General features: G+C 43.5%; 1 protein-coding gene across 6 annotated transcripts in view; it reads left to right on the top strand.

The window, feature by feature from the left end:
• The window catches only part of AFF1 (ALF transcription elongation factor 1), a 193800-nt gene that overhangs the window by 84719 nt on the left and 94115 nt on the right, over positions 1–14966 (top strand). The window lies entirely within an intron of this gene.

Genomic DNA, 14966 nt, shown 5'->3' with positions numbered 1-14966 from the left:
GAAGATGATGGCAGAGGGGTAGAGGAGATTTGAAGTGGACAGCCTGCTTTGATTCTATTTGCTAGAACTTGAAAGGAGTTCTCACCTGCACAAGCAGCCATATTAAACAACTTTTAAACCCCTGATGTATGTCTATTAAAAATAGTCCAAGGATAGACTCTTCACTAAATAAATATGGGTTTATGGATTGTTTTGTGTGTGGGTGTTGCGTTTTATACTGTGTGTGCATGTGTGTCATTTTTGATAACTGATAATGACTATCAAAATTAGGTAGTTGTAATTATTCTGTATTGATTAATCCAGAGTGAAACTGGGGGATTCTTGTGAGTGACCTGTTAAAAGGAGCTGAAAATCTAAGGTGGAGACCCGTCTGGATAATTTTTGCTACAAAGCCAAATATTTTTGCGTGTGTTTAGAACACTTATACCCTACCTTCCTGATTAAAGAACTGAACCACCCAAGGCAGCTAACATAGCATATTAAAAACATAATAATAAAACAAGCAGACAAAACAGGGTATAAAACTACAGAATAAAAACCTAAAACAATGCAAAGCCAAATAAACTCACAACTATGCCCAGGCCAAAATCTTACCAGAACAAAAATATTTTCTCTTGCTGATGGAATCCCATTAGGGGGAAGGCCAAACAGTCTTCTAGACCGGGACACCATCACTGAGGAGGCCTTCTCTTGCATTGGCACCAGGATAATAGCTTATGAGTGATGCTGGTACATGATTTGGAATTTAGCTGTAATTTAGTCCTAAACTCATTCAAGATTTTGCGCTCCACTGTTCTTGATAGCCACAAACAAAGTTGCATGTTTCTTCCCCAGCAATTGCCTTTGACATCACTTTCATCAAATTGACCTACTGAATCATCAGATTGACTTACTGAATTTTCAAGGCTTGTGTGCAGCTGTGAATTAATTGTTGAGGAGATCTCAAGTTTAGCCTTTTCCATTTGAACAGAGAAATCAGCTTTACTGTAGAGTCAGTTAATGCACATGGATAGCTGTGCTATGACTCACTTTGTACTAAGGCTAAATTTATGCAAGTCTTTCTGTTGTTCCAAATTCTGTCATCTTTTACCTTCTAGCAGCATTCAAGAAGCCACACAGTGGGACTCATCCTAAAAAAGAAGTATTCAGTCATAATAGATACTTTATTTGCAGTGTAAGGTTATGAACTTGCCCACACCTGCTCTTACATGCACATCCCGCCACAAGGCTGCTGCCTCACGTGAAGCCCTATATTTAGAACTGGAAACACAGTCCACCTCAGTTTGGAATTATTCTGACTAGTGAGCTGCTGACCTAAGAGTGGCAGTGTTTGGGATCTGCAAAATGGTCCAGTTCGCCATTGTGTTCCTTCCAAATGTGCAAGGAGGGTTCAAAGTGAGAGAGGAAGAGGGGAGTGTCTATGGCTATTACAACATTCCTTCACTGCATTGAGAGAGGCTTTTCCTTTATTATTTATTTATTTATTTATTCGATTTATTAGTCGCTCATCTGGCTGGTACCCAGCCACTCTGAGTGACGTACAAAGCAAAAACATATAAAACATCAAGAACATCAAAAACTCAGCAATAAAACTGTTACTCTGTTCATAGGGGCATTTGGGAGGAGCTCCTTAAGGTGAAGGTCACATTTCCTGAAACAGAGGCCCTGACCCAGCAAGAGCAAATGCACATGCACAGCATTGTTGTTTTTTTAAAGTCCATTCCTTCCCTTTGCTTTCTGGATTATTTATTTTCCTGGCTGTTTTTGTTAATTTGCTCTTGCAGGAATCCTATGTTAGTGGGTCACTGCTGTTCCTGGTCTTCAGATAAGAGATAAGGCATAGAGTGTGGGTGCTTTTCCTCTTGGTCCCCTAATGAACCCAGAGTAGAGGTAGGATGGACTGCCTTGCAGTTTGTGGAAGGGGCTCTTTTGACAGGGGTCATTGTCAGGTTGAGGGAGGAAAGCTGCTTGTCTGGAGGAGGCCATGGTGTAGGCAGGCAGAGCAAAAGTGTGAAATTGTACTTCGCTTTTAAAAGAACATTAAGTAATAGGTGCTTTATTTAACATCCATGCTGCATTTCCTATATCCAAAAGTTTTGTAACTAACACAGCTGTACTCAAGGCTCAGACGTATCAAGGTTTTAATAATGTTTCCATGGACTTCAAAACCAGCAGCTGGGAAATTTCAGCATGAAGTGGCATTTGTAGGTTTTGAATCGGAGAGGTTTAAATCAGAGTTTTAAATCTCCCAAGGTGGTGGAGACCAATTTAAATAATGTTTTCCCACTTTGTAAATCATGCACTTCTTTAACAAGAGCATGTGCAAGTACAGTACACTACCATTCAAGTATACTCCCTTGGCAAGTATAATGGCTGCATTAGGATAGTCTGAGTGGGTCTAAGCGAGTCTCCTTTCAAGCTGATTTGTTTCAAAGAAGTTACAGTTAACATTAGCCACAGTTAGTTGGTTCAGATGGCACAGCAAGCTGGGGCTAAGTAAAAGTGGGAGTGAAAGCCCTGCCACAGGGTGAGAGGAGCGCAAGAGCCCCAGGCTTGTTTTTATCATGCTAAACTATGTCTAGATTGACTCTGTGGCACCTGACTGGTGAAACAGAATAAGAAGTGCATTCTGGTTCAAGGATAATCCTGCTGATAAACTGCTGTTCCTAGAAGCTCAGCAACTGAGTGTAAATATAGCCCAGATAAAAGTAAGAACAGAGAGAGAGCTGTGCTTGATCTGCCATATTGTTTTCTAGAGTGCTGTTGGTAGTCAGGTGTTCTGAAATGAGAGACACTCTTTCTGTAGAGTAATAATCTTCTTGAATAAATCCAGGATTTTAAATTAAGAACATCTGACAACCCAAGGTAGGAAAAAGAACTTAAAAGAAAACAACCTTCCCCTTCATCTTTCCTTGGCCTTTATTTTTATTGGGCCCAGTTTGTTGAAAGTGATAGGTTAGACTTGGTAATGAGAAGCTGTTGATCATTCCATGATTTGGTGGAATTTGCACTGACATGAAGAAGAGAGGTTAGCAAGAACCAGCAGGAAAATCTTGAGCAATACTTTTGAGGAGCAGATGAGAGGCAAACACTTCCAGCAAGGCAGGGATGTAGCAAACTATGGAGCCAGTGAGAGGTGTGGGGGAATGGCATGCATGCCAATGAGCTAAGAACAAAGACCAGAAATACAACAGCATCCAGTTTGGGAGCTTTCAAAGTGAGATCAGTGTGATGTTTCTATATTAATGTATATATGGTAAGTGTTGTTGTTTTAGAAGATACATGGTAAGTGGAGTGAAAGAGGGGGAGTGAATGGGCAGTAGAATGCGAGATGATTGGCTGAGTGTTTAAAATGGCTGAATGTATAAAAGGAAGAGTGAGAGTGGAATCTGGGGGGGGGAGAAGAGAAAGAGTGGATTGCTTGGTGGGGTTTGAGAGAGTTGTTTGCCAGGAGAGAGTGAAGAAGGAGGGAGGTGGAGTTCGGATTAATATTGAGTAAAACCATATGCTTATGTGCCTTAAGAAGAAATCTTGTTAATCTTGTTAGCTTTGTTATCTTTAATAAATACTTAATTTGGTTTACCAAAGGCCTGATCCTTGGCTGGGGTTTCACAGACCAGAAGGGAGGGTAAGGTAATGACCAAGGCTGAAGGGGAACTGTAACAAATGGTGGCAGCGGTGAAGAGAATAACAATACCAGTATTCAGAGTCTCTGGGAATACTAGTATTGGGACGTTACTGGTGGTTGCCTAGCAGGGGGATCTGTTGAGATCTGTGCTAGAGCGGATAGGTAAACCATAAGAGAGTGCGGTCCGGACTGGTGGAGTCCCTGGTGGTGCCTAGAGACGGGCAGTAACCACGAGCAGGTAGGAACCTGACAGGGAGAGCCAGGGAAGGACGCATCACATGTGGTGTCAGTAGCGGTGGGATACGAACAACAGAGAATCCAGATACGAACCAAAGAGAGTCCCAAAGACACGTGGTGACAAAGGAGACTACGTCACAGGTGTTGGCTGTAGCAGTGAGATACGAATACTAGACAATCCCTAATAGTTGTGTGGCAAACAGAAATAACAAAACAAGATTTCTTGTGAGAGTGACTGGCAAAGAGTGTGTGGCAAAGAGTGAGTGAACTCAAACACCATGGCTGAATACATAAAAATGAAAAGAGAGGAGCTGGTGGAGAAGTGCATAACATTCAATTTACCTCATGAGGGTAAAGGGGTAGATGAATTGAGGGTAGCACTTACAGGATTTGCAACTGCCCAGCAAAAACAACCTGTCAGGGAAGAGACCCCAGAAGGATATTTAAGCAATCCCGCTTATATAGAGTACTTGAGAGAGAAGTTAAGATGGGAGGCTGAGGAAAAAGACAAGCAGAGGGAGTTGGAAGCTGAGAGATTGAAGATGGAAGCTGAGAGATTGAGGATGGAAGGTGCAGAGAAGGAAAAACAGAGGGAGTTGGAAATTGAGAGAATGAGATTGGGGTTTGAGGAGAGGGAGAAGCAACGAGCATTGGATGCTGAATTACAAGTAGAAAAGTTAAAATTTGATAGAGAGAAATTTCACTCTGAGGAGACAAGGAAAGACAGAGATGGAGCAAAAATAAAAATTACTCCAAAGGACTTTGCTGTCTATGAGCCTGGTCAAGATCCTCAAATTTACCTCAGCACCTTTGAAAAAGCAGCTCAGTTGTGGGGGCTACCTGAAGATAAATACATGCAGTATTTATCAAACCTGATTAAAGGGGAATTGGCTGAGGTATACCAATATTTCCCCTCAGACAGGCCCGTCACCTATGCTGAATTCAAAGAAGCAGTGTTTAAAAGATTCAGACTGGGGCCTGATTATTTTAGAAAGCTTTTCAGAAACTGCCAGATACAGACAGGGAGGTCTTTTGTGGAACTGGGAGCAAAGTTGATGGATATATTTGGAAAGTGGATGAGTAGTGCCAAAGCTCAGTCAGTGGAAGAGGTGAAAAGCCTCATGATACTGGATCAATTATACCATCAGTTACCACCAGAAATAAGGCTCCTGGTCAAAGACCGTTTCCCTACATCTGTGCAGGAGGCCGCAGAGATGACGGATCACTTCGCCTCCAATAGAACTGGCTGGGTGGGGAAAACATCAAGAGAGTTTAAACCCAGACCATATAGTGCTGGCAGAAGGGATGTGGTACCACAGCGAGTGAGTCCTCCATTAAAATCTGAAGGGCACAGGACACCCCAGAGTGGATCTGTGTACCCTAAAAGTGAGGAGAAATTATGCTACAAATGTGGTAGACCGGGGCACCTACGTTTTCAATGTGAGGTTACCAACCCCATTAGTAATCCTGCTCAGACAAGGGCAGTGAAAACAGCCCAAGGCTTTAGAAGCAGCAAAAAAGGTTCAGTTTTGCCAGATAAACTGGACAGAAGTAACAGACCTGGATTCAAGTCTGAGAGAGGAAGTGAGTGTACAAGGGGCAACTTATTGGGCATTGCTTGACACTGGTGCCGCTCAGACGTTACTGAGGCCAGATTTAATAAAATCTGAAGAAATATTACCTCAGGAAACAGTGACTATCCAAGGAGTGAGGGGTCAACCAGAGAGTTTGCCTGTGGCCCTAGTGAAAATGGAATGGAGAGGCCGAAAGGGCCAATATAAAGTTGGTATTAATGCCCAGCAACAAGAACCAGTAATACTGGGAAGAGATGTTATGGGGGCACAGGGGAAAATATATGTAGTGACCAGACAGCAAATTGGCAGAGAAAAAGAAGCCATATTAAGGGGGGCTGAAACAAACAGGGTGGAATCTGTTAACCAGCCTCAGGTCACCATAGCAACCACTAGCAGGCCTGCTGAAGAAGACAAACTGTATCAAGTGGTCTCTGGGGAAGAAGCAGAGCAATTCAGGGAAGAGCTGCATAAAGATATAAGTCTGAAGCAGATAAAGGAACAAGCGCTGACCCAACAGATTCCTTTCACTGACAAACTGAGGAATCAAGTTGTGTGTGAGAATGGGATTTTATATAGACTGTGGATGCCTGCTGAGAGAAAGGATGAATGTGAACCAGTGAAGCAATTGATAGTACCTAGCAAATACAGAACTAGATTGCTAGAGGTAGCCCACGATGTCCCATGTGCAGGACATCTGGGAATAAAAAAGACCAAGAGGAGATTGGCTGCACATTATTATTGTCCAAATATCTCCAAGGATGTAAAACAACATTGTCTATCTTGTGGAATATGCCAAAAGGTGGGAAAGAGTGGAGTAAAGACCAAGGCACCCTTAAAGCCCCTTCCTATAATTGGACAACCCTTTTATAGAGTGGGAATAGATTTGGTGGGCCCTTTTTCCAAACCCACAAGGCATGGCAAGAAATATCTAGTGGTGGTGGTGGATTTTGCCACCAGGTACCCAGACGCAGAAGCATTGAGATCTGTAGAAGCCCCTGTAGTGGCAGAGGCTTTATTAAAAATCTTTATGAGGCTGGGTTTCCCTCATGAAGTGCTGACAGATCAAGGCAGTGTATTCATGGGAGAAGTGATGCAATGTATGTGGAAATGTTGTGGTCTAAAATATCTAATGACCACTACTTACCATCCCGCCACTAATGGGCTAACTGAGAGATTCAATGGAGTTTTGAAGGGCATGATAAGAAGCTATGTTCAAGATCACCCACAAGACTGGGATGAACGTTTGGGATGCTTCTTATTTGCATACAGAGAAGTCCCTCAGGAGTCAACAGGCTTCTCACCCTTTGAACTCATGTTCACTAGAAAAGTGAGGGGACCTTTGGAACTGCTAAAAAATTCATTCGAAGGAACTCTGGAAGAGTACAAAACTTCTGTAGTAGATTTTGTATTGGAATTCCGCAATAAATTAACGTCAATGATGGAAGTAGTGAAAGAGAATTTGCGTCATGCACAGGAGAAGCAAAGTTACTGGTATGACAGAACAGCCAGAGAACGTGTGTATGATGTGGGAGATATGGTTATGGCGTTCATACCCAGGAAACATGACAAATTACAGGCTAACTGGGAAGGACCATATACCATCAGAGAAAGGCTTGACACAGTGACATATGTAATCACCACAGACCAATTAAACAAAAGCAAAGTGGTTCATGTAAATATGTTAAAGCCTTACCATACCAGGGATGCAAAGGCGTTGCAAGTTACCTTATTCCCTGAGGGAAGTGGGCCTGAACTTCCAGATTTGGTACAGGAAAGCAAAGACAAAGGAGGGGTAGATCAAGTGGAATGGTCAGAGGAGGTGAAGGAGGAAGTAAAAGAGGAGATTCTGAGAGTTTTGAAAACCTATAGGAATCTCTTTAGCAACAAACCTGGCCGAACCAGTATAGTTATACATTCCATTGATACTGGAGATCATGCCCCAATCAGATCTGTTCCGTACAGTGTGAATGGGAAAGTTTTGAATGAGATCAAAAAGGAGGTGGAAGAGATGCTGGAATTAGGAGTGATCAGGGAATCCATCAGTCCCTGGGCCTCAAGTATTGTCCTGGTTCCGAAAAAAGATGGAACGACAAGGTTTTGCATTGATTATCGGCTAATCAATAAAATTACTGTCCCAGATGCGTATCCTATGCCTAGGGTAGATGCAATGTTAGAGTTATTGGGGGCAGCAACCATTATCTCTACACTAGATCTCTGTAAAGGATTTTGGCAAATGGAACTAGACGAGCAATCAAGAGCCAAAACTGCCTTCAGTACACCAGATGGGTTATATGAGTTTGTGACCTTACCCATGGGACTAAGGAACTCACCAAGTTCATTTCAGAGGCTAATCAATACTGTGTTGCGAGGCATGTCAGATTTTGCAGTGGCCTATATCGATGACGTGGCCATTTTTAGCAAGTCGGTGCCTGAGCATGTCCAACATCTGACAACAGTATTGGAGGCCTTAAGAAAAGCAGGCCTCACAATAAAAGCTAAGAAATGCCAGTTTGGACTAAAGGAAGTAATCTATTTAGGACATAAGGTGGGGAGTGGGAAAATCACCCCCTTATGGAGCAAGGTGGAGGCAATACAAGCGTGGCCGATCCCCTTAACCAAAAAACAAGTAAGGGCATTTCTGGGTGTGGCTGGTTTTTATAGGAAGTTTGTGAGAAATTTTGGGGAAATAGCAACCCCCTTGCATGAATTAACAAAGAAGAGGTGTTCTGAGCGTGTGGTATGGACGGATGAATGTCAGAAGGCTTTTGATCTACTGAAGCAAGCCTTGTGCCAAGGACCCATATTAATAGCACCAGACTATGAGAAACCATTCATCGTGGCTACAGATGCGTCGGACCTCACGCTGGGAGTCGTCTTGCTGCAGGAGAGAGAAGGCACCAGACATCCAGTGGCGTACCTGAGTCGCAAGCTGACGCCGAGGGAGAAAAACTATTCGTCGGTCCAGAAGGAGTGCCTAGCGGTCGTGTGGGGACTGAACAAGTTGTGCCCATACGTGTGGGGACGAAGATTCACAGTGACTACGGATCATCGGGCCTTGTTATGGTTGCAGACTATGAAAAACCATAACACTATGCTGCAGAGGTGGTCCTGGGCCCTACAGGACTATCAAGTGGACTTCCAGTTCATCAAAGGCAAGGACAATGTACTGGCCGATGGACTTTCCAGGCAAGTGGCTGGGACTGCAGTGACGTGACCAGACAGAGGAACAAAGAAAGACATTTTCCCCATAGAGACTTTTATTTGTTAACGCGACGTATAAATCCTGGAACAGGAATAATACTCTGCTGTTGTTTAAGGGGGGGGGGAAATGTGATGTTCCTATATTAATGTATATATGGTAAGTGTTGTTGTTTTAGAAGATACATGGTAAGTGGAGTGAAAGAGGGGGAGTGAATGGGCAGCAGAATGCGAGATGATTGGCTGAGTGTTTAAAATGGCTGAATGTATAAAAGGAAGAGTGAGAGTGGAATCTGGGGGGGGAGAAGAGAAAGAGTGGATTGCTTGGTGGGGTTTGAGAGAGTTGTTTGCCAGGAGAGAGTGAAGAAGGAGGGAGGTGGAGTTCGGATTAATATTGAGTAAAACCATATGCTTATGTGCCTTAAGAAGAAATCTTGTTAATCTTGTTAGCTTTGTTATCTTTAATAAATACTTAATTTGGTTTACCAAAGGCCTGATCCTTGGCTGGGGTTTCACAGACCAGAAGGGAGGGTAAGGTAATGACCAAGGCTGAAGGGGAACTGTAACAAATGGTGGCAGCGGTGAAGAGAATAACAATACCAGTATTCAGAGTCTCTGGGAATACTAGTATTGGGACGTTACTGGTGGTTGCCTAGCAGGGGGATCTGTTGAGATCTGTGCTAGAGCGGATAGGTAAACCATAAGAGAGTGCGGTCTGGACTGGTGGAGTCCCTGGTGGTGCCTAGAGACAGGCAGTAACCACGAGCAGGTAGGAACCTGACAGGGAGAGCCAGGGAAGGACGCATCACAACCAGACACTTAGTTGCTCTAGTCTGTCTTTCACTTGCACCCTCTCTTATAATCCTATTTTTAGGCAGTTGAGTCGTGGCAGATTGGGAGAGAGAGGAGAGGGAAAGAGAGAAAGTGCACTTGAAATCTGGATAATCTGAGAGTATTTAAATACCCTTTGTCCCAAAAATTTCAAGTAGTGAAATTAGCAGGCAATGACTGAGTGGTATCGTTCTTTCCTTGAATGGCAAAGGGTGCAGTCCTCCTTGATCCTGTGCAAAGAGAGCAGGATGCAAAGCAGCTCCACCGTAGGGCAGCATAGCCTTTTCCTCATGCACCATGCTGGCATGGAGCTTGGCCAGTGCTACTCTCTGGTGGGCATGACATCTGGGCCTGTGCATTTGCTCAGAGGCAAAGCTTTCTCTCGTCTCTTTTTCTGCCATGCCTTACCTGAAGTATTCGGCAGCCCTGTTCTCCCCCCATCCCCAATCGGCCAGGGCATCAGCTAGCCTTGAAACAAACGGGAATCAGCACTGTCTGCGAAGGGCCTCTGGTGCAAGAGGAGTGGGTTGCAGAGTGCTTCTGGTTGAAGGGGCAAAAGAGGAGAAGAGCCTTGTCTTAGGGTGACTAGTTCAGTTGAGTCCTGGAGAGCAGCCCAGCATTGATCTAGCATTGGATTGTTGCCAGGGGAGAAGCAGAGGTGTGGGGGAGAGAGACTATAGTCAAGGAATGTGAACTGGCTGTCTAGTGGAGAACTTTCACTATGTTTTCTGGAAGACAGGAAAGAAAGGCCAGATGTAAGGTTTAAGATTTGCCCATTAACTAGAAATTTGCCAGAACTTGTACAAGTGCCCAGCTTACGTAGGCATCAAGTGTTTGGCTTGGTCTGTGGGGCTTCCGGTATTACCACATTTTGCCAACTCTCCCATGCTTAGTCTCTTCCATCATTGTCAGAGAGACACCGTTGTGCAGCGTTGCACTGTTTCAGAATCAAATACGTTACCCAGAGCCACTGTACTAATACAGCATGAACAGTACAGTATTGCACTGGGGCAAGAGTGCTTATTCATTCATTCATTGGTGATCACTCGTGGCCGAGTAAGATTGTCATCCAAGATAAGCTCTTTAACGGTGGGTCTGTAAGTGACTGTGGAGGCCAATTCTGGATCCGCACAGCCTCCCACAGTGAGGACATAGGTTTCCAGATGGAAGATGGTCGCAATGAGGATTTGTTTGAAGTGCCTTCCGCTTAGCTTGTTTGTCCCGTTCGCCCTGTATTCATGCTTCTTCAAAGTCCACAGCACATTTGATAATAGCTGACCTCCATTTGGGACGTTCATGGGCCAAGACTTCCTCGTTGTCGATGTTCATGTTACATTTTTTTAAGATTTGCTTTAAGAACATCTTTAAACCTCTTTTGCTGTCCACCGATGTTCTGAGAAGAAGGAGCTGATGCTTCCAGTACAATGCTTCTCTGGTCAACCTGGCCTATTGATATGATAATGCTAATAATTATGGAGAACTAGTGTGGTATAGTGATTAGACAAGGGGCAGAAACTTGGCGGGGAGGAGCTGAATGAGACCCTCCAGGCTTCTCTATCTGGCCTTTGGCCCTCTCTCCAGGCCACACCCCTCACTGGCCCTGCTCCATACCCTCCTTGAATGCATGTACCTAGTTGGAATGTGTCCTTAAACAGTGATGGTAGCTCTTGCTTGCCAGGATGGAGAGGTGTAGGAAAGCCCTGATTCTCGTGTGGTTGGAATACAGCTTCAAAGGGAGGAGTCAAAGCCATTGCACTTCCCACTTATGCCTCTGGCCCTGCCCACCATTGCCATGCAGCCCCCAGAAGATTGCCAGCAATGAAATGCAGTCCTTTGGTGGAAAAAGATTCCCCATCCTTTGATTTAAGGAGGACCTGGGAGAGTTGGGTTCAAATCCTTTCACAGTCATTAAATTCACTGGGTGATACTGGGCCAGTTGCTGTCTTTCAGCCTATCTTGCCTCACAGGGTCGTTGCGAGGATCAAAATGGAGGGGAGGTGGAGAACCATGTATGCTACCTTGAGCTTCTTGGAGAAAAGGTGGTATAAGTGTGCTAAACAATATTAATAATCACTCCTTCTAATAGCAGACTAACCTACAGAGTGCTTACAGGATTTTAGTAAAAACAGGACCACTGAGAAATTAGAGGGAGTTATCAACATACCTGGAGAAACTCCCAATGTTTGGAGAAGTACAAAATGTTTTTTTTGAGGGGTGGAGCCCAAAGAGGCGAACCTTCCCCTCACACACAAAAAACCCACAATCCATTGAGGACTGCTTTTTGGTGGCTGCAGAATGATGAATGTCTGAGGTGTGAGGGAAAATAGAAGAGCTCATGGTGGGGTGAGTATATGAACAGGAGCATACTACACTGCAACATTTTGTTGTAGATTCCACTTGTATTGTTAAAGTTCTAAATACCTGCTGAGTGGTTAAATTCTTCCTTGAAAAGCTTGTGACGTTCATACCGTCTGCAGTTCTTTATAACAGACCTATATTTTGGCTCATTGTGGCAATCTGACACTTTGCTGGTTATTATATTGTTGCAATCTTAACAAAGTTTGGTTAGGCCAACACTGTGCACCCACGGTCACAGGGAGGAAGTACTGCAATAGCCGGTAATATGTGGGGGTACATGTTGCAGCAATTTAATGTCAGATCCCACTGTGTATTGGTTTGATTGCCTAGCCTAAGATGGTTCACATAAAGGGCTGTCTATATGAACTAGCCACTAGTTTGTATGGTTTTATGGCAAAGTAAAGACTAAATTCTGTTTTTAAGGTGCCACAGGACTCTTTATAAACCTTGTGTATGTATGTGGGTATCCAATTGGGGAAATGGTTTTTAGTGAGCATTTTATATATATATACATACACATACATACATACACATATATATTATTTGGGGCCACTATTTTCAGGCTTTTTTTCCAGTACAGCAGTATCAATTCTGTGCCTCAACTCAGCGCAGAGGTAGATACACTTAAGGTCACTGAAGGCATGAATGATCTTAAGTGTGCCTTTCTCTGAGATGGATTTACCACAGTGTACTGTACCGTAATATCAAGCACGTTAACCAACACTGGGGCTGCTCATATTGTTAATAAGTGCTCTATCATGCCACTTTATTTTTAATGGGCAAACCATGAGGCATCTTTTTTAGCATCAGCACAGTGAGTGTGTGAGTGAAATCCAGCTCTTAAATGCCCCTGGAAATCACCTTTTGCTGATATTTTAATTAATTAGCGGCTTTCAATAAATCTTGCTCATCTTGTTTGGAAACGCAAAATCACAGCCTGTTTGTATGCACGCATACACACACATGCAGTGAACCCCCCATCCCCACTTAACTCTAGAGTTCTGGTTAGTAACTAAATTTCCTTAAGGGCCACTTTGAAAAAGGGATGAGGGATGGTGGGGCCAGCATCCCATTGCCCACTCTCTAAAATGGCTTGTCAACCGTTTCCTGTCCAGGAGATGGCAGAAGAGTTAGAGAGGGAGAAGAGAGGTGCAACCTCTCAGTAGGCCAGATTTGGTCCAGGGATTTCTCAGTTGCTGCACCCAACTCTAAATAGATCTCCAGATGGTATGAATACTAGAAATAAGATTTCCTCTGTCTTTAGAATTAAAGCTCTCCGTCCATGTTTTTTATTATAAATTATAAAAGGATATTGTTAAGAGGCAAGATAGTGCCAGAGAACAAAAAAGTTCTCCTCTCAGTGTTTCTCCTCTACCTGTTAGTTTCTGTTTTGGTTTTGAGGTGAGATGGAGCATGTACAAAAGTTAATACCTTCTCTTCATGATTGACTTCTAAATTCTAATGTGAAAGGATAGGCTGACGCTTGTAAAATACAAACAAAAACAAGACAGCAAACAGAAATCTCCCCTTTTTATTTTCATACGTGGTGTGTGTGCGCACAGTGACATAACACCCTTTTATATGATAAACAGCTGTTAGTCCCAGTGGAAATTATCATTTAAAAATAAAAACAAAAAGCCATGAGTTTAATATTGTAAACAAAAACTGGTATTAATTTATTTATTGTAGTTGGTTGCAGATGTATTTATATAGCTACTTATTTTTCTTGGATAAAAGTTTTTTTTTTTAATGAAAAAAGTAGCCTTTCAATAAATGAATCCAAGCCAAAAGAGATAAAATAAATAAACTACTTTGCTGTATGTGCTTTTGTCGGCGATTCCCACAGGACTCCGGGGCTTGCTTTTCCCTCCTTGCTCTTCCTCTGGGTACAGCCGCAGCTTTTGTTTTAAAACTGGAAATAAAATATTAACTAAACTAGCCATTAGAGGAGGCCAGATGAAATGGCGTGCAGTTTCCTCTGTTTTTGAAAAACTCCCCGCATGGTCCTTTGCACAAGTCAAATCTGCCAAAGGGACAGATGTTGCCAATGTCAAGCATACAAGGAGCGATGGGGAGTTTGTGTGTGAGGGGGGTGCATACGCACGCACACACACACACACACACACACACACGGCAGATATTGCTTAGCAACCGTGCACTTGAGGGAGCGTTTTTTTAGGAGAGGAGCCAAGGGAGTTATGCCTGGGAGCGCTCGCTGGCTTCGCATGGCTCAGTGTGAGGGAAGAGATTAAAAAGTTCTTTCCTGTCAGGGCTACCACTCCAGCCTCTAGCACAAAAGACGCTAACCTTATTGACACTGATTACAGCTGACAAGGGAATGTATGAAAACAGGAAACCTCTCTTGCCATGTAGGAAGGCAGTAAGACATGTTCACGGAGGTAAGTCCCCCCACCGCCCCCGCCCGCACAAATGCAGTTTGATGGTAGCAGCTCGGGGTATTTTCTTAAAGGGTGAGATGGGGCGGGGGAGAAGCAAAACAGGTTGTTGAGCGGCAGAAGGGGGCACAGCAGCCAGATGTTGTCTTCTCAGTGCTTTCTATAAATAGCCAATGGTAGGACGATTTCTTCAGAGGGCTGTCTTGCTTAAGCAAACAGGTACAAGTGAACTCCCTGCATCTATGACTTGTAAACAAGGATGGCTTCAGTGGCTCAGGCAGTCGCACCCCTCCTCCTCTTGCCAGCCTTCCTTTGCAAAGAGCTTGATAGATAATTGACAGGCTGTAGTGTATTCCTTGGCGTCAGCAGTCCTGGATTCCGTTCGCATCATTTCCTAAAAGCTCCAGGGAAAATATATATATATATATATGAAAGCTTCTAACTCTGTTGTGACAGAAGGTACTATACCTGCTAGGCAGGGGAACTATCTGCTTGCAATTCATGAGTTATAACGTATGGTTATAACACGGGAAAAGTTTGTTTTGTTTAAATCGGCATGTTTGCTTGAGTTCACACAAAGTGAAGCTCTGAAACTGATAAGCTTCCAGGGTGAAGATCTCTCAGAGTTAACGGTTTCAGAATTATATTTTACATTAAGAATTTCATGGCATAGGGGGCAGGTGGTTTCTTTTTTTTCCTGTTTTGTATCAGTGAGATGGAAAATTACATTTAATCTCATTCAAA

Source organism: Rhineura floridana, chromosome 9 (genome assembly GCF_030035675.1).
Source record: "Rhineura floridana isolate rRhiFlo1 chromosome 9, rRhiFlo1.hap2, whole genome shotgun sequence".
In the NCBI taxonomy this organism is placed as follows: Eukaryota; Metazoa; Chordata; class Lepidosauria; order Squamata; family Rhineuridae; genus Rhineura; species Rhineura floridana.
This window is presented reverse-complemented; position numbering and strand designations above follow the sequence as displayed.